Genomic DNA, 18,903 nt, shown 5'->3' with positions numbered 1-18,903 from the left:
CTTGAAAGCAATAAACATGACTGGGAGAAACCTTTGTTCTCCTATAAAGGGGCGAGAAGTTTAAGAGATTCTGTGGTCCACACATGCCCAGGAAGTCAAATGAGGGAAGAGGAACAAACTGTACTCAACGCTTGGGGCCTCCCCCCAGTCACTGGGCATTTCCTCTGTGGAGGATGCAGTGTGTGTCATTTGACCACTGCCACGAAATCCCTGAGCTTAGAACCTGGCAAACAATGGCTACAACGCAGACATACAAATTGTAATTCGAGCAACGTAGTGTACTTGATCAACTGACACTGCGGACTCAGGTATGTGGGCATGACCACGAGAAGGATAAAACAACATATTTGCGGAACATCACAGCAATATAAGATGCAGCAAAAATACCATAAAATTGACTGAACATTTCTTGAAATTCAATCACACCCCCAATGACATCAGATGGACCATCATTGAGCAACTCCAGCTGAACACAGGGTCACAGCATGTACTCTTTGAAAAGGAGCAACGGTGGATATACCGTTTGTCCAGCCACCAATCTGGGCTTAATGATGGTATCCCATGGGGTACTGTGATGCGGCGCTAGCTAATCCTGTACTCTGAGGTAGCTTTGACATCTGCACAACAACCCCTAAATTTGCTGGGATGTAGAACATTGAGGGATGTTCTTTATAGATCGACCCCTGAGGGCTCCCATTCTGTCTGAAAAGAGGGTTGACACATATGTGCCTGGATGGTACCCCATGGGGGACTGTGATGTTTTTCCTACAGCAAAATCATTTGGGACATAAACACACTCGATGTCCTGTTTCTGCTGGGATGGTAGTACTTTCCACAGTTAGATCCCCTTATGTGCTCATAAACTTCATACAAAAGTGCACACTAGCGCTGTTACGGCAACTCAGAGGGATATTTACAATAAGATACCACCGTGCGTGTACGTTTTTGTCGTCATCAATGTACTAATAAAGCTTCCATTGTACATAAGGGCACTGGCCCTTTAATTTCAACCCAAACGTCACGCCGCACACGCCACAGCGTGATACCCACGTGACTACAGTTCCGTACTTTTCCTTCCGCGTGGCGCCCCAACAGTAACATTCGGGCCGTAGACAAGTACACAGTAGGTCGCATGAGGGTTTCACCTGAATTTAAGTAAGTGCGCTTGGAATTATGAATGTTGTGTTGTGCTTCGAACTGTAATTTGCCATCTACGCCACAATCTTACCTAAGAGGCACCCTTTGTTTTTCTTTATTTCAAGAATTTATATGGCGAGCATAACCCCCACCGCGGATCCCATGACGTGAAGCCATTTCAGTCTTCCCTTAAGTCGCTTATATGCATACTGAGTTTCTTCCATGCTGCAGTGCACACACCCCTTTGTTAGAGGTGTATGTGGCGTGCCAGTCATTTCATGCTTTTATTGAAAGGGGACAGCACTAACCGAGCGTGTACTTCATGGTTAGGGCCAGGGAGTGATTATTCTAGTGTGACATGTGAGGACGCTCATTAAGACAACATTTCTCGCACTTATTCTAAGTGTGATTAAACCTCTGGTGGGAATATTGAACAGGGGTTCCATCTCACTAGTGTCACAATATCTATGGTCACTGGTGTGGGGTGAGTGTGAAACAGGTGACACGCAAACATGGTGTTACTGATGGATATATATACCTCTGCACAATTATTAGAGAGTATAATATGTACACATGAATGCCTTGATGTCTGTTATTTCTCTTTCACACACACCCCAAAGGTTAGGGTACGCCTTAGCATGCGTATACCACCAGGGGGAAGCTCTTTTGGTCCTCATGAAAGCTTTGCTGAATTAGCAGTCTCAAGCGGAAACATGTCGACCGTTTTTCACAATTAACCTAGGATACAGCTGGTTCAATTTTACAACCAACACGTGTCCGCCTCACTTGTTTTTAACTATCACATTCTGTTCTTTCATTAAAATTACTTTTGGGAGCAGTCTGCCATATTTTAAATACCTCCACCCACTTTTTTGCACTATCACACAATCCGAAAAAAACCGGCTCCGCTGTAACTCAGGCGTTGTAGCACACCAGAGTGACAATCGTCTCCCTGGTGGGAACCCGATGATGAAGCATGTCACCAACTAGGTTGGTGATTGAGGGTTTTTTTAAAAACAGAGGTTTTTTCCATCACGTACCCCCCCCCCCCAATTCAAATCCCACAACCATAACATAAATATAGTAATTTCTAATCAGCACAAATGACAAACAGATGTAAATGTTTACTTTATGTCTATCTAAGCCAGAAAGACACCCGTGGCAGTCAGAGAGGTGCAGGGGAAAATGAAATAATCCTTAAAAAATGAATGCGTGTGTGCGCCTGTTGCAGGCAAGGAGGTCCAGGAGGGAATGGAATAATCCTTAAAAAATGAATGCTGGTGTGTGGCTGTGAGCCTATTGCAGGCAGGGGGTGGATGAGTGGATGGATGTTGAGAAAGTGTACAAAAAAAGGAAATACAAAAAATAAATTTTTATACAAAAATATAGAATTTGAAAAAATTAAAAATTAAAATATAAACCAGAAAAATGCATATACTATAAAACACTGCTCATAATAATCATAATATGCATATAATACAATGATCATCAATTATTATTAAGCTGATATCAGAGTAAAGTAAAACATTGGACAAAACAAAAAGGAATAGCCTTCTACCAATCTCCCTAGAAAATGGCTTTACATGAAAACTGGAAAAAAGTAAGCTAAGGGTGGCTGCACAAAATGGCCGCCGGCAATATGGTCAACCAACAATCAGCAAGGAGTTATGGCCACAACAAAGAACTCATGCAGGCCTATAGCCAAAGCACACAGCCTGGTTACACAAAATGGCCATCAGCTACATGGTAAGCCAGCAACAGCAAGCAAGGCAGCATGTCCACAACAATGAACACAAGCAGGCCAATGGCAAATTCATACTGGTTGACTACACGGTCAAACAACAAGCAAAAAGGCCTTGAAAACAAAGAACACATGCAGGCCTATGGTCGCCAACACCACAAAATGGCCCCTGGCTACATAGCATGGAAAACAAAGGCACATGTGGCCTAATGCAAACACACTCACTGGCCTGACAAAGGAGGCATAGTAGCACTGAAGAAAAGTCCCTACTGAAACGGCAGCCTACCCACCACAATAAACTGTAGAAATCGAATGCAAGTACACATTCATCCTGGTGCATGCTCTCTATCAAACAAGCAACTAACTTATACAACAGTTTTTTAACTTACCTGTGATTCACAAAAACAAAGACCTTAAATCCAATGGTATATATGCAGCAGACTAAGAGAGTGATACTTCCAGGTCCAAATTCAAATGTGAAGTGACCAGGAGGAGGAAAAATCACTCGGAAGAGCCTGCTGGACAGGGATAGGAAGTTGGTGTGTCTGGTACACTTCTTTCTTGATGAAAAAAAAGTAAAATAAAAAAAGGATTCTTGCACAAAAAAATGAGCAGTCCACTGGAGTAGAATATTACCTCAAAAACGTATTTTCAAGGACATTTAGCTGCTTCTCGAGTAGTGAATCTGTTCAAGATGCAAACGAAAAAGACACAGTTGTGGCCGGAAGCCACACTAGTTGATGCCAAATCTCACACGCATTCACTAGTGGCCAGCAAGTCTCATGGCATTCGTCATCATGCACCAAAACAGGTTTAGAGTGCTCCAGCTGAGGAAAATATTCTGTCTCGTGCTGGATGGTGGAATTTGAATCACAAAACCTTGTGAGAAATTAACTTCCTTGCTTGGTGGGGGGCCGAGAGGAGTTCCGAAGGGAGTACACCCTCCCGTGGGTTAACACTGTATCACCATAAGTACTCCCTGGGTTACCTAGTCTGCCACATGGAGGTTTTAGGCTAACTAGAAGTCTACAAATCATGGCTGGATGGTATGCCCTAAGTGAAGTTTTTAACACCCCTCATGCATGGGGAAGGAAGCATTTCCTTTTGTTATTTTATTCCCTCACACACACGAGTGGTCTCATGCTTCATCATCGGGACACCCTGACGTCTAGAAGTCAGGGTAGGCTCAACCGTGTTCAGGGAGCAGCTATCTGCCCTTATCGCGGAATAGTATAGGGAAATTCTCTTACTACCCCAATTTTCCAGGGGGTCATCGCCCTGATGAATGTCCAAGCACCCTTCATGGGGCAGCAAAGGACAGAAACATATTGGCAATAGGGTCCTAGGACCATCATTTCCCTACAGACCCTTAACTCTCTGTTTTTACTATCACTGCCAGATCCAAGAATAAAGTGAACCTGAAACCTGACATTGATTTTTATTCTTTATCCCCCTGGCCAAAAACTATTTCAGTAAGTGCTCCCTGAAACACGGTCGAGCCAACCCTGACTTCTAGGCATCAGGGTGTCCCGATGATGAAGCATGACACCACTAGAGTGTGTGGGGGAATAAAATAACAAAAGGAAATGCTTCCTTCCCCACGCATGGGCAGTATTTACATCTTAGACGCAATTGTAGCGAAGTGTCGGATTAAAAAAATACCTAACAAACAAACTACACAAACGAGGTTACCCCGATCGAATCTTGAAGAAAAGCAACAAGAGAACCAGGAACCAACACAGAGATGCCCTGCTGGAGACCTACCCATAAGATCCTTCTGATAACACTCCACTAACGTGTCTCACTTCGTATAATCCTATTTCCAAATCTGTGAGTCGCTCCATCATTAAACATTGGAAGATTCTTGAAAGCAATAAACATGACTGGGAGAAACCTTTGTTCTCCTATAAATGGGCGAGAAGTTTAAGAGACTCTCTGGTCCACACACGCCGAGGAAGTCAAATGAGGGAAGAGGAACAATCTGTACTCAACGCTTGGGGCCTCCCCCCAGTCACTGGGCATTTCCCCTGTGGGTGATGCAGTGTGTGTCATTTGACCACTGCCACGAAATCCCTGAGCTTAGAACCTGGCAAACAATGGCTACAATGCAGACATACAAATTGTAATTAGCGCAACGTAGTGTACTTGATCAACTGCCCCTGCGGACTCAGGTATGTGGGCATGACCACGAGAAGGATAAAACAACATATTTTCGAACATCACAGCAATCTAAGATGCCGCAAAAATACCATAAAATTGACTAAACATTTCTTGAAATTCAATCACACCCCCAATGACATCAGATGGATCATCATTGAGCAACTCCAGCTGAACACAGGGTCACAGCATGTACTCTTTGAAAAGGAGCAACGGTGGATATACCGTTTGTCCAGCCACCAATCTGGGCTTAATGATGGTATTCCATGGGGGACTGTGATGCAGCGCTAGCTAACTCTGTACTCTGAGATAGCTTTGACATCTGCACAACAACCCCTAGTTTTGCTGGGATGTAGAACATTGAGGGATGTTCTTTATAGATCGACCCCTGAGGGCTCCCATTATGTCCGAAAAGAGGGTTGGCACATATGCGCCTGGATGGTACCCCATGGGGGACTGTGATGTTTTTCCTACAGCAAAATCATTTGGGACATTAATACACTCGATGTCCTGTTTCTGCTGGGATGGTAGTACTTTCCACAGTTAGATCCCCTTATGTGCTCATAAACTTCATACAATAGTGCACACTAGCGCTGTTACGGCAACTCTGAAGCACATTTACAATAAGATACCACAGTGCGTGTATGTTTTTGTCGTGATCAATGTACTAATAAAGCTTCCATTGTACATAAGGGCACTGGCCCTTTAATTTCAACGCAAACGTCACGCCGCACACGCAACAGCGTGATACTCACGTGACCACAGTTCCGTACTTTTCCTTCCGCGTAGCGCCCCGACAGTAACATTCGGGCCGCGGACAAGTACACAGTGGGTCGCAGTAGGGTTTCACCTGAATTTAAGTAAGTGCGCTTTGAATTATAAATGTTGTGTGGTGTTTCGAACTGTAATTTGCCATCTACGCCACAATCTTACCTAAGAGGCACCCTTTGTTTTTCTTTATTTCAAGAATTTATATGGCGAGCATAACCCCCACCGCGGATCCCATGACGTGAAGCCATTTCAGTCTTCACTTAAGTCGCTTATATGCATACCGAGTGTCTTCCATGCTGCAGTGCACACACCCCTTTGTTAGAGGTGTATGTGGCGTGCCAGTCATTCCATGCTTTTATTGAAAGGGAACAGCACTAACCGAGCGTGTACTTCATGGTTAGGGACACAGAGTGATTATACTCGTGTGACATGTGAGGACGCTCATTAAGACAACATTTCTCGCACTTATTCTAAGTGTGATTAAACCTCTGGTAGGAATATTGAACAGGGGTTCCATCTCACTAGTGTCACAATATGTATGGTCACTGGTGTGGGGTGAGTGTGAAACAGGTGACACGCAAACATGGTGTTACTGATAGATATATATACCTCTGCACAAATATTAGAGATTATAATATGTACATATGAATGCCTTGATGTCTATTATTTCTCTTTCACACACACCCCCAAGGTTAGGATACAACTTAGCATGCGTATACCACCAGGAGGAAGCCCTTTTGGTCCTGATGAAAGCTTTGCTGATTTAGCAGTCTCAAGCAGAAACATGTCGACCGTTTTTCACAATTAACTTAGGATACAGCTGGTTCAATTTTACAACCAACACGTGTCCGCCTCACTTGTTTTTAACAATCGCATTCTGTTCTTTCATTAAAATTACTTTTGGGAGCAGTCTGCCAAATTTTAAATACCTCCACCCACTTTTTTGCACTATCACACAATCCGAAAAAAACCCGCTCCGCTGTAACTCAGGCGTTTTAGCACACCAGAGTGACATTCGGTCTCCCTGGTGGGAACCCGATGATGAAGCATGTCACCAACTAGGTTGGTGAGTGAGGGTTTTTTTTAAAACAGAGGTTTGTCCCATCACGTTTTCCCCCCAATTTAAATCCCACAACCATAACATAAATATAGTAATTTCTAATCAGCGCAAATGACAAACAGATGTAAATGTTTACTTTATGTCTATCTAAGCCAGAAAGACACCCGTGTCAGTCAGAGAGGTGCAGGGGAAAATGAAATAATCCTTAACAAGGAATGCTTGTGTGCGCCTGTTGCAGGCAAGGAGGTCCAGGAGGGAATGCAATAATCCTTAAAAAATGAATGCTGGTGTGTGGCTGTGAGCCTATTGCAGGCAGGGGGTGGATCAGTGGATGGATGTTGAGAAAGTGTACAAAAAAAGGAAACACAAAAAATAAATTTTTATACAAAAATATAGAATTTGAAAAAATTTAAATTTTAAATAAATAACAGAAAAATGCATATACTATAAAACACTGCTCATAATAATCATAATATGCATATAATACAATGATCATCAAATATTATTAAGCTGATATCAGAGTAAAGTAAAACATTGGACAAAACAAAAAGGAATAGCCTTCTACCAATCTCCCTAGAAAATGGCTTTACATGAAAACTGGAAAAAAGTAAACTAAGGGTGGCTGCACAAAATGGCCGCCGGCAATATGTAACTCCGCTGTAACTCAGGCGTTTTAGCACACGAGTGACATTCGGTCTCCCTGGTGGGAACCCGATGATGAAGCATGTCACCAACTAGGTTGGTGAGTGAGGGTTTTTTTTAAAACAGAGGTTTTTTCCATCACGTACCCTCCCCCCCCCCAATTCAAATCCCACAACCATAACATAAATATAGTAATTTCTAATCAGCACAAATGACAAACAGATGTAAATGTTTACTTTATGTCTATCTAAGCCAGAAAGACACCCGAGGAAGTCAGAGAGGTGCAGGGGAAAATGAAATAATCCTTAAAAAATGAATGCGTGTGTGCGCCTATTGCAGGCAAGGAGGTCCAGGAGGGAATGGAATAATCCTTAAAAAATGAATGCTGGTGTGTGGCTGTGAGCCTATTGCAGGCAGGGGGTGGATGAGTGGATGGATGTTGAGAAAGTGTACAAAAAAAGGAAATACAAAAAATACATTTTTATACAAAAATATAGAATTTGATTTTTTTTAAATTAAAATAAATAACAGAAAAATGCATATATATTATAAAACACTGCTCATAATAATCATAATATGCATATAATACAATGATCATCAAATATTATTAAGCTGACATCAGAGTAAAGTAAAACATTGGACAAAACAAAAAGGAATAGCCTTCTACCTATCTCCCTAGAAAATGGCTTTACATGAAAACTGGAAAAAGTAAACTAAGGGTGGCTGCACAAAATGGCCGCCGGCAATATGTAACTCCGCTGTAACTCAGGCGTTTTAGTACACCAGAGTGACATTCAGTCTCCCTGGTGGGAACCCGATGATGAAGCATTTCACCAACTAGGTTGGTGAGTGAGGGTTTTTTTTAAAACAGAGGTTTTTTCCATCACGTACCCCCCCCCATTCAAATCCCACAACCATAACATAAATATAGTAATTTCTAATCAGCACAAATAACAAACAGATGTAAATGTTTACTTTATGTCTATCTAAGCCAGAAAGACACCCGTGGCAGTCAGAGAGGTGCAGGGGAAAATGAAATAATCCTTAAAAAATGAATGCGTGTGTGCGCCTGTTGCAGGCAAGGAGGTCCAGGAGGGAATGGAATAATCCTTAAAAAATGAATGCTGGTGGGTGGCTGTGAGCCTATTGCAGGCAGGGGGTGGATGAGTGGATGGATGTTGAGAAAGTGTACAAAAAAAGGAAATACAAAAAATACATTTTTATACAAAAATATAGGATTTGAAAAATGTTAAAATTAAAATAATAACAGAAAAATGCATATACTATAAAACACTGCTCATAATAATCATAATATGCATATAATACAATGATCATCAAATATTATTAAGCTGACATCAGAGTAAAGTAAAACATTGGACAAAACAACAAGCATTGGAAATGCAATAGGTCTCGCATTAGAAAAGTTGGAGTTATTGGTATTGTAAATGACATATGTTATTTATTTGTTGGTTTTTAAAATTGCTAAATTGATGGCTTTGTCATTTACAATGCCAATAGTTATAACTTTTGCGAATGTGACACCTATAGCATTTGGAATGCAACATATTTTGTATTTACGTGACTTAGATGGCAGCTCTTGTCGTTAGGCCACATCTCTAGAGAGCAGGAGAGTGCAGCAGGGGAGAGAAGCACAGCAATGCAATAGGTCTTGCATTAGTAAAGTTTGAGCTATTGGTATTGTAACGACACATTTTTTATTTATGTGCTTGTTTTGAAAATAGCGAATTAATAGCTTTGTTATTTACAATGCCAATAGTTTTATCTTTTGCAAATGTGACACCTATTGTAACACAATATGTGTTGTGAGGGTGAGTGAGGGTGAGGGTGAGGGGTTGAGGGTGAGGTGTTGAGGGTGAGTGAGGGTGAGGTGTTGAGGGTGAGTGAGGGTGAGGTGTTGAGGGTGAGTGAGGCTGAGTGAGGGTGAGGGGTTGAGGGGGAGGGGTCGAGGGGGAGGGGTTGAGGGTGAGGGGTTGAGGGTGAGGGAGGGTGAGGGGTTGAGGGTGAGGGAGGGTGAGGGGTTGAGGGTGAGTGAGGGTGAGATGTTGAGGGTGAGTGAGGGTGAGGGTGGGTGAGGGGTTGAGAGTGAGTGAGGGTGAGTGAGGGTGAGGTGTTGAGGGTGAGTGAGGGTGAGGGTGAGGGTGAGGCTGAGGGGTTGAGGGTGAGTGAGGGAGAGTGAGGGTGAGTGAGGGGTTGAGGGTGAGGGAGGGTGAGGGGTTGAGGGTGAGGGAGGGTGAGGGGTTGAGGGTGAGTGAGGGTGAGGTGTTGAGGGTGAGTGAGGGTGAGGGTGGGTGAGGGGTTGAGAGTGAGTGAGGGTGAGTGAGGGTGAGGTGTTGAGGGTGAGAGAGGGTGAGGGTGAGTGAGGGTGAGGGGTTGAGGGTGAGTGAGGGTGAGGTGTTGAGGGTGAGAGGGTGAGTGAGGGTGAGTGAGGGTGAGTGAGGGTGAGTGATGGTGAGGGTGAGGGGTTGAGGGTGAGTGAGGGTGAGGGGTTGTGAGTGAGGATGAGTGAGGGTGAGGGATTGAGGGTGAGGGGTTGAGGGTGAGTGAGGGTGAGGGTGAGTGAGGGTGAGGTGTTGAGGGTGAGTGAGGGTGAGGGGTTGAGGGTGAGGGTGAGTGAGGATGAGGGTGAGTGAGGATGAGGGGTTGAGGGTGGGTGAGGGAGAGTGAGGGTGGGTGAGGGTGAGGGAGGGTGAGGGTGAGGGTGAGTGAGAGTGAGGGTGAGTGAGGGTGAGTGAGGGTGAGGGTGAATGTGAGTGAGGGTGAGTGAGGGTGAGGGTGAGTGAGGGTGAGTGAGGGTGAGGGTGAATGTGAGTGAGGGTGAGTGAGGGTGAGGATGAGGGGTTGAGGGTGAGGGGTTGAGGGTGAGTGAGGGTGAGTGAGAGTGAGTGAGGATGAGGGGTTGAGGGTGGGTGAGGGTGAGTGAGGTTGAGGGTGAGTGAGGGTGAGGGTGAGTGAGGGTGAGGGTGAGTGAGGGTGAGGGTGAGTGAGGGTGAGTGAGGGTGAGTGAGGGTGAGTGAGGGTGAGTGAGGGTGAGGATGAGGGGTTGAGGGTGAGTGAGGGTGAGGATGAGGGGTTGAGGGTGAGTGAGGGTGAGGGTGAGTTAGGGTGAGGGGTTGAGGGTGGGTGAGGGTGAGTGAGGGTGAGGGAGGTGTTGAGGGTGAGTGAGGGTGAGTTAGAGTGAGGGTGAGTTAGGGGTTGAGGGTGAGGTGTTGAGGGTGAGTGAGGGTGAGGCATTGAGGGTGAGTGAGGGTGAGGTGTTGAGGGTGAGTGAGGGTGAGGGTGAGTGAGGGTGAGTGAGGGTGAGTGAGGGCGAGTGAGGGTGAGTGAGGGCGAGTGAGGGCGAGTGAGGGCGAGTGAGGGCGAGTGAGGGCGAGTGAGGGCGAGTGAGGGCGAGTGAGGGTGAGTGATGGTGTGGGTGAGGGGTTGAGGGTGAGTGAGGGTGAGGGGGTTGAGGGTGAGTGAGGGTGAGGGGTTGAGGGTGAGTGAGGGTGAGGGTGAGGGTGACTGAGGGTGAGGGATTGAGGGTGAGGGATTGAGGGTGAGGGGTTGAGGGTGAGTGAGGGTGAGGGTGAGTGAGGGTGAGGGGTTGAGGGTGAGTGAGGGTGAGGGGTTGAGGGTGAGTGAGGGTGAGGGTGAGTGAGGATGAGGGGTTGAGGCTGGGTGAGGGTGAGTGAGGTTGAGGGTGAGTGAGGGTGAGTGAGGGCGTGTGAGGGCGAGTGAGGGTGAGTGATGGTGTGGGTGAGGGGTTGAGGGTGAGTGAGGGTGAGGGGTTGAGGGTGAGTGAGGGTGAGTGAGGGTGAGGTATTGAGGGTGAGGGGTTGGGTGAGGGTGAGGGTGAGTGAGGGTGAGGTATTGAGGGTGAGGGGTTGAGGTTGAGTGAGGGTGAGTGAGGGTGAGGGTGAGGGGTTGAGGGTGAGTGAGGGTGAGTGAGGATGAGGGGTTGAGGGTGGGTGAGGGTGAGTGAGGTTGAGGGTGAGTGAGGGTGAGTGAGGGTGAGGATGAGTGAGGGTGAGTGAGGGTGAGTGAGGGTGAGGGGTTGAGGGTGAGTGAGGGTGAGTGAGGGTGAGTGAGGGTGAGTGAGGGTGAGTGAGGGTGAGTGAGGGTGAGGGGTTGAGTGAGGGTGAGGGTGAGTTAGGGTGAGGGGTTGAGGGTGGGTGAGGGTGAGTGAGGGTGAGGGGTTGAGGGTGAGTGAGGATGAGTGAGAGTGAGGGTGAGTGAGGGGTTGAGGGTGAGTGAGGGTGAGGGTGAGGGGTTGAGGGTGAGTGAGGGTGAGGGGTTGAGGGTGAGTGAGGGTGAGTGAGGGTGAGGGTGAGTGAGGGTGAGTGGTTGAGGGTGAGTGAGGGTGAGTGAGGGTGAGGGTGAGTGAGGGTAAGTGAGGGTGAGGGTGAGTGCGGGTGAGTGAGGGTGAGGGTGAGTGAGGGTGAGGTGTTGAGGGTGAGTGAGGGTGAGTGAGGGTGAGGGGTTGAGGGTGAGTGAGGGTGAGTGGTTGAGGGTGAGGGAGGGTGAGTGAGGGTATGTATGTATGTATGTTGAGTTTGAGGGTGAGTGAGGGTGAGGTGTTGAGGGTGAGGGGTTGAGGGTGAGTGAGGGTGAGGGGTTGAGGGTGAGTGAGGGTGAGTGAGGGTGGGTGAGGGGTTGAGGGTGAGGGCTTGAGGGTGAGTGAGGGTGAGTGAGGGTGAGTGAGGGTGAGTGAGGGTGAGTGAGGGTGAGTGAGGGTGAGGGGTTGAGAGTGACTGAGGGTGAGTGAGGGTGAGTGAGGGTGAGGGTGAGGTGTTGAGGGTGAGTGAGGGTGGGTGAGGGTGAGTGAGGGTGAGGGGTTGAGGGTGAGTGAGGGTGAGGGTGAGGGGTTGAGGGTGAGGGGCTGAGGGTGAGTGAGGGTGAGGGGTTGAGGGTGAGTGAGGGTGAGGGGTTGAGGGTGAGTGAGGGTGAGAGGTTGAGGGTGAGTGAGGGGTTGAGGGTGATAGAGGATGAGTGAGAGTGAGGGTGAGTGAGGGGTTGAGGGTGAGGGGTTGAGGGTGAGTGAGGGTGAGGGGTTGAGGGTGATTGAGGGTGAGGTGTTGAGGGTGAGGGTGGGTGAGCGTGAGGGTGAGCGTGAGGGTGAGTGAGGTGTTGAGGGTGAGGGGTTGAGGGTGAGGGGTTGAGGGTGAGTGAGGGGTTGAGGGTGAGTGAGGGTGAGGGGTTGAGGGTGAGGGGTTGAGGGTGAGTGAGGGTGAGTGAGGGTGAGGGGTTGAGGGTGAGTGAGGGTGAGGGTGGGTGAGCGTGAGGGAGGGGTTGAGGGTGAGGTGTTGAGGGTGAGTGAGGGTGTGGGTGAGGGGTTGAGGGTGAGTGAGGGTGAGGGGTTGAGGGTGAGTGAGGGTGTGACCATATCCATTCCAGACACTGATAATTAATTGGCGACAAAAGTTATTATTTGACGTGGCATATCTTAATTGCTAGGTTTTTTAATTACTAGTTGATGTTTAATTTTTGTAATCATTTTTTTAAGTATGCACCTCTTAAAAAATAAATAAAAATATTGCTTGTTATGTATTTCCATTTGTAGACCTAGAATAGTTATGGTGCATTGTATGTAGCTTTAAAAAATAAAAATGTAGACTGCTCAATGTATTTCCGTGAATAGATGCAGGTTGCCTCTTTCTGTCAAATAATATCCCTTGTTCAACTTACTATAGTGGCGCGGCATACTATGAAGCAGAGGAGGACTGACTGTCAGAGCCTTGCTCTTTCCTCTCTTGCCAACAGGGCTACTCCAGAATAAGACCACGAAAACCATAATTTGTGAAACATGGCAATTTGACTCGCAGCCCGGTCAGTGGGGGGGCTCCGCTTTCTGATCCGTAGAGGCTGATGCGCAGTCACTTTCTTGAAGAGGAAATGGGGAATAAAAACTTTACTTTTGCAGTGATGTCGATGAACCTGGCTTGATGTCACACTGCTGCATTGTGCTGATTTTTTAAGTAAAAACATGCATAGTGAGGAGCACTAATACGGGTTTAAGATGGTGGAAGAGCTGCTTATCTCTTATGGAGATAGCTTATCTGGGGGGAGGAAGGGCTCCTAATGGGAAGTGTAGACGGGGAGAAATTGAGAAAAAAAGCGGAGCAGGGAGGGTGTTATTGTGGCTGTTTGCCCGAGGGGAGGAGAAATGCCGGCCTGAGGCAGAGCACACGCTGAGAAGCTTGTGGGAGGGGGGCTGGGCTGCCTTTGATCTGGTAATGCGAGGCAGGCAGGCAGGCGGCTGGTGGCATTGTGCACACGCTTTTTAGGGCTTGCGCTTGCGCAATGACCTAAAAAGCACATGCACTTGAAGAAATCGCCACTGGAATCGCCAGTGGTGGATCAACACTGGATAAGCCGTAATAGAGCTTCGCCAGCGATGCGCAGAAGCGCATCAGCAGGCGAGCCCTAAAAAGGAATAGCCTTCTACCAATCTCCCTAGAAAATTGCTTTACATGAAAACTGGAAAAAAGTAAACTAAGGGTGGCTGCACAAAATGGCCGCCGGCCATGTGGTCAACCAACAATCAGCAAGGAGTTATGGCCACAACAAAGAACTCATGCAGGCCTATGACCAAAGCACACTGTGTGGCTATACAAAAGGGCCACCCTCTCAAACAACAACAAGCAGCAATGAGCCATGGCTACAACAAAGAACATATGCAGGCCTAAAGCTAAAAGCACACAGCCTGGTTACACAAAATGGCCAGCAGGTACATGGTAAGCCAGCAACAGCAAGCAAGGCAGCATGTCCACAGCAATGAACACAGGCAGGCCAATGGCAAATTCATACTGGTTGACTACACGGTCAAACAACAAGCAAAAAGGCCTTGAAAACAAAGAACACATGCAGGCCTATGGTCACCAACTACACAAAATGGCCCCTGGCTACATGGCATGGAAAACAAAGACACATGTGGCCTATGGCAAACACACTCACTGGCCTGACAAAGGAGGCGTAGTAGCACTGAAGAAAAGCCCCTACTGAAACGGCAGGCTACCCACCACAATAAACTGTAGAAATCGAATGCAAGTACACATTCATACTGGTGCATGCCCTCTATCAAACAAGCAACTCACTTATACAACAGTTTTTTAACTTACCTGTGATCCACAAAAACAAAGACCTTAAATCCAATGGTATATATGCAGCAGACTAGGAGAGTGATACTTCCAGGTCCAAATTCAAATGTGAAATGACCAGGAGGTGGACAAATCACTCGGAAAAGCCTGCTGGACAGGGATAGGAAGTTGGTGTGTCTGGTACACTTCTTTCTTGATGAAAAAAAAGTAAAATAAAAAATGGCTTCTTGCACAAAAAAATGAGCAGTCCACTGGAGTAGAATATTACCTCAAAAACGTATTTTCAAGGAGATTTAGCTGCTTCTTGAGTAGTGAATCTGTTCAAGATGCAGACGAAAAAGACACAGTTGTGGCCGGAAGCCACACTAGTGGATGCCAAATCTCACACGCACTCACTAGTGGCCAGCAAGTCTCATGGCATTCGTCAGCATGCACCAAAACAGGTTTAGAGTGCTCCAGCTGAAGAAAAAATTCTGTCTCGTGCTGGATGGTGGAATTTGAATCACAAACCCTTGCGAGAAATTAACTTTCTTGCTTGGTGGGGGGCCAAGAGGAGTTCCGAAGGGAGTACACCCTCCCGTGGGTTAACACTGTATCACCATAAGTACTCCCTGGGTTACCTAGTATGCCGCATGGAGGATTTAGGCTAACTAGAAGTCTACAAATCATGGCTGGATGGTATGCCCGAAGTGAAGTTTTTAACACCACTCATGCATGGGGAAGGAAGCATTTCCTTTTGTTATTTTATTCCCTCACACACACTAGTGGTCTCATGCTTCATCATCGGGACACCCTAACGTCTAGAAGTCAGTGTAGGCTCGACCGTGTTCAGAGAGCAGCTATCTGCCCTTATCGCGGAATAGTATAGGGAAATTCTCTTACTACCCCAATTTTCCAGGGGGTCCTCGCCCTGATGAATGTCCAAGCACCCTTTATGGGGCAGCAAAGGACAGAAACATATTGGCAATAGGGGCCTAGGACCATCATTTCCCTACAGACCCTTAACTCTCTGTTTTTACTATGACTGCCAGATCCAAAAATAGAGGGAAACTGGAATCTGACATTGATTTTTATTCTTTTTCCCCCTGGCCAAAAACTATTTCAGTAAGTGCTCCCTGAAACAGGGTCGAGCCCACCCTGACTTCTAGGCATCAGGGTGTCCCGATGATGAAGCATGACACCACTAGAGTGTGTGAGGGAATAAAATAACAAAAGGAAATGCTTCCTTCCCCACGCATGGGCAGTATTTACATCTTAGACGCAATTGTAGTGAAGTGTCGGATTAAAAAAATACAAGCGGAAGACCTAACAAACAAACTACACAAACGAGGTTACCCCGATCGAATCTTGAAGAAAAGCAACAAGAGAACCAGAAACCAACACAGAGATGCTCTGCTGGAGACCTACCCATAAGATCCTTCTGATAACACTCCACTAACGTGCCTCACTACGTATAATCCTATTTCCAATACTGTGAGTCGCACCATCATTAAACATTGGAAGATTCTTGAAAGCAATAAACATGACTGGGAGAAACCTTTGTTCTCCTATAAATGGGCGAGAAGTTTAAGAGATTCTCTGGTCCACACACGCCCCAGAAGTCAAATGAGGGAAGAGGAACAAGCTGTACTCAACGCTTGGGGCCTCCCCCCAGTCACTAAGCATTTCCCCTGTGGGGGATGCAGTGTGTGTCATTTGACCACTGCAACGAAATCCCTGAGCTTAGAACCTGGCAAAAAATGGCTACAACGCAGACATACAAATTGTAATTCAAGCAACTTGTGTACTTGATCAACTGCCCCTGCGGACTCAGGTATGTGGGCATGACCACGAGGAGGATAAAACAACATATTTGCGAACATCACAGCAATATAAGATGCCGCAAAAATACCACAAAATTGACTGAACATTTCTTGAAATTCAATCATACCCCCAATGACATCAGATGGACCATCATTGAGCAACTCCAGCTGAACACAGGGTCACAGCATGTACTCTTTGAAAAGGAGCAACGGTGGATATACTGTTTGTCCAGCCACCAGTCTGGGCTTAATAATGGTATCCCATCGGGGACTGTGATGCGGCGCTAGCTAATCCTGTACTCTGAGGTAGCTTTGACATCTGCACAACAACCCCTAGTTTTGCTGGGATGTAGAACATTGAGGGATGTTCTTTATAGATCGACCCCTGAGGGCTCCCATTATGTCCGAAAAGAGGTTTGGCACATATGCGCCTGGATGGTACTCCATGGGGGACTGTGATGTTTTTCCTACAGCAAAATCATTTGGGACATTAATACACTCGATGTCCTGTTTCTGCTGGGATGGTAGTACTTTCCACAATTAGATCCCCTTATGTGCTTATAAACTTCATACAATAGTGCACACTAGGGCTGTTACGGCAACTCTGAAGCATATTTACAATAAGATACCACAGTGCGTGTACGTTTTTGTCGTGATCAATGTACTAATAAAGCTTCCATTGCACATAAGGGCACTGGCCCTATAATTTCAACCCAAACGTCACGCCGCACACGCCACAGCGTGATACCCACGTGACCACAGTTCCGTACTTTTCCTTCCGCATAGCGCCCCAACAGTAACATTCAGGCCGCGGACAAGTACACAGTAGGTCGCAGGAGGGTTTCACCTGAATTTAAGTAAGTGTGCTTTGAATTATGAATGTTGTGTTGGGCTTCGAACTGTAATTTGCCATCTATGCCACAATCTTACCTAAGAGGCACCCTTTGTTTTTCTTTATTTCAAGAATTTATATGGCGAGCATAACCCCCACCGCGGATCCCATGACGTGAAGCCATTTCAGTCTTCACTTAAGTCGCTTATATGCATACCGAGTTTCTTCCCTGCTGCAGTGCACACACCCCTTTGTTAGAGGTGTATGTGGCGTCCCAGTCATTTCATGCTTTTATTGAAAGGGGACAGCACTAACCGAGCGTCTACTTCATGGTTAGGGACACGGATTGATTATACTTGTGTGACATGTGAGGATGCTCATTAAGACAACATTTCTCGCACTTATTCTAAGTGTGATTAAACCTCTGGTAGGAATATTGAACAGGGGTTCCATCTCACTAGTGTCACAATATGTATGGTCACTGGTGTGGGGTGAGTGTGAAACAGGTGACACACAAACATGGTGTTACTGATGGATATATATACCTCGGCACAATTATTAGAGAGTATAATATGTACACATGAATGCCTTGATGTCTGTTATTTCTCTTTCACACACACACCCAAGGTTAGGGTACGCCTTAGCATGCGTATACCACCGGGGGGAAGCCCTTTTGGTCCTGATGAAAGCTTTGCTGAATTAGCAGTCTCAAGCAGAAACATGTCGACCGTTTTTCACAATTAACCTAGGATACAGCTGGTTCAATTTTACAATGAATACGTGTCCGCCTCACTTGTTTTTAACAATTGCATTCTGTTCTTTCATTTAAATTACTTGTGGGAGCAGTCTGCCATATTTTAAATACCTCCACCCACTTTTTTGCACTATCACACAATCCGAAAAAAAACCCGCTCCACTGTAACTCAGGGGTGTAGCACACCAGAGTGACATTCGGTCTCCCTGGTGGGAACCCGATGATGAAGCATGTCACCAACTAGGTTGGTGAGTGAGGGTTCTTTTAAAAACAGAGGTTTTTTCCAACACGTACACCCCCCCCCCCCAATTTTTGGTTGCAAATTTCATTTATTTTGCGCCATAAGTCACTCTTTTGTTGTTGAATAGTATCTATTATGGGACGAAGAGTAATTTCTATCCCTATCTCTCCTGTTGTTGTTATATAGGTTTTATGTATCACATCTTTTGTAGGCAGCAACTGCAGCCCAGATAAGGCCTGGATTGACGTCCAGTCCCAGTTGTCCACTTTGCAAGGTAAACTTGTGCTGATGAAAAGAAAGTAGGACACGCTCAATGGAGGCAAGCACAGCTTGAACAAATTGCATAAGCATACGTTTTCTCTAACAGAAGGCAGAAACTAACTAAAAGCCAAACACTTGACATCTTCATTGTTAGTATGAATTTGGCTACGTTTTTTAAGACTTTGATTAGTCCTACATCCTTATCATTTATTTACTAATTTCCTGATTATTTACTAATGAGCTTCCTGTGCCAGAGTCTGACTCTTCAGACTCACCATGCTGTCTATATGAAGTGTGCTTGTAACTTAAGAGATGTGCCCACCTCAATGCTTAATTTGAGTCGGTGGTTTCCGGTACTCTGCACCAGCACTGAATTATCCATACCGGCACTTATGACAGTCTGTCACA

Source organism: Lissotriton vulgaris, chromosome 8 (genome assembly GCF_964263255.1).
Source record: "Lissotriton vulgaris chromosome 8, aLisVul1.2, whole genome shotgun sequence".
NCBI classification, from domain to species: domain Eukaryota; kingdom Metazoa; phylum Chordata; class Amphibia; order Caudata; family Salamandridae; genus Lissotriton; species Lissotriton vulgaris.
This window is presented reverse-complemented; position numbering follows the sequence as displayed.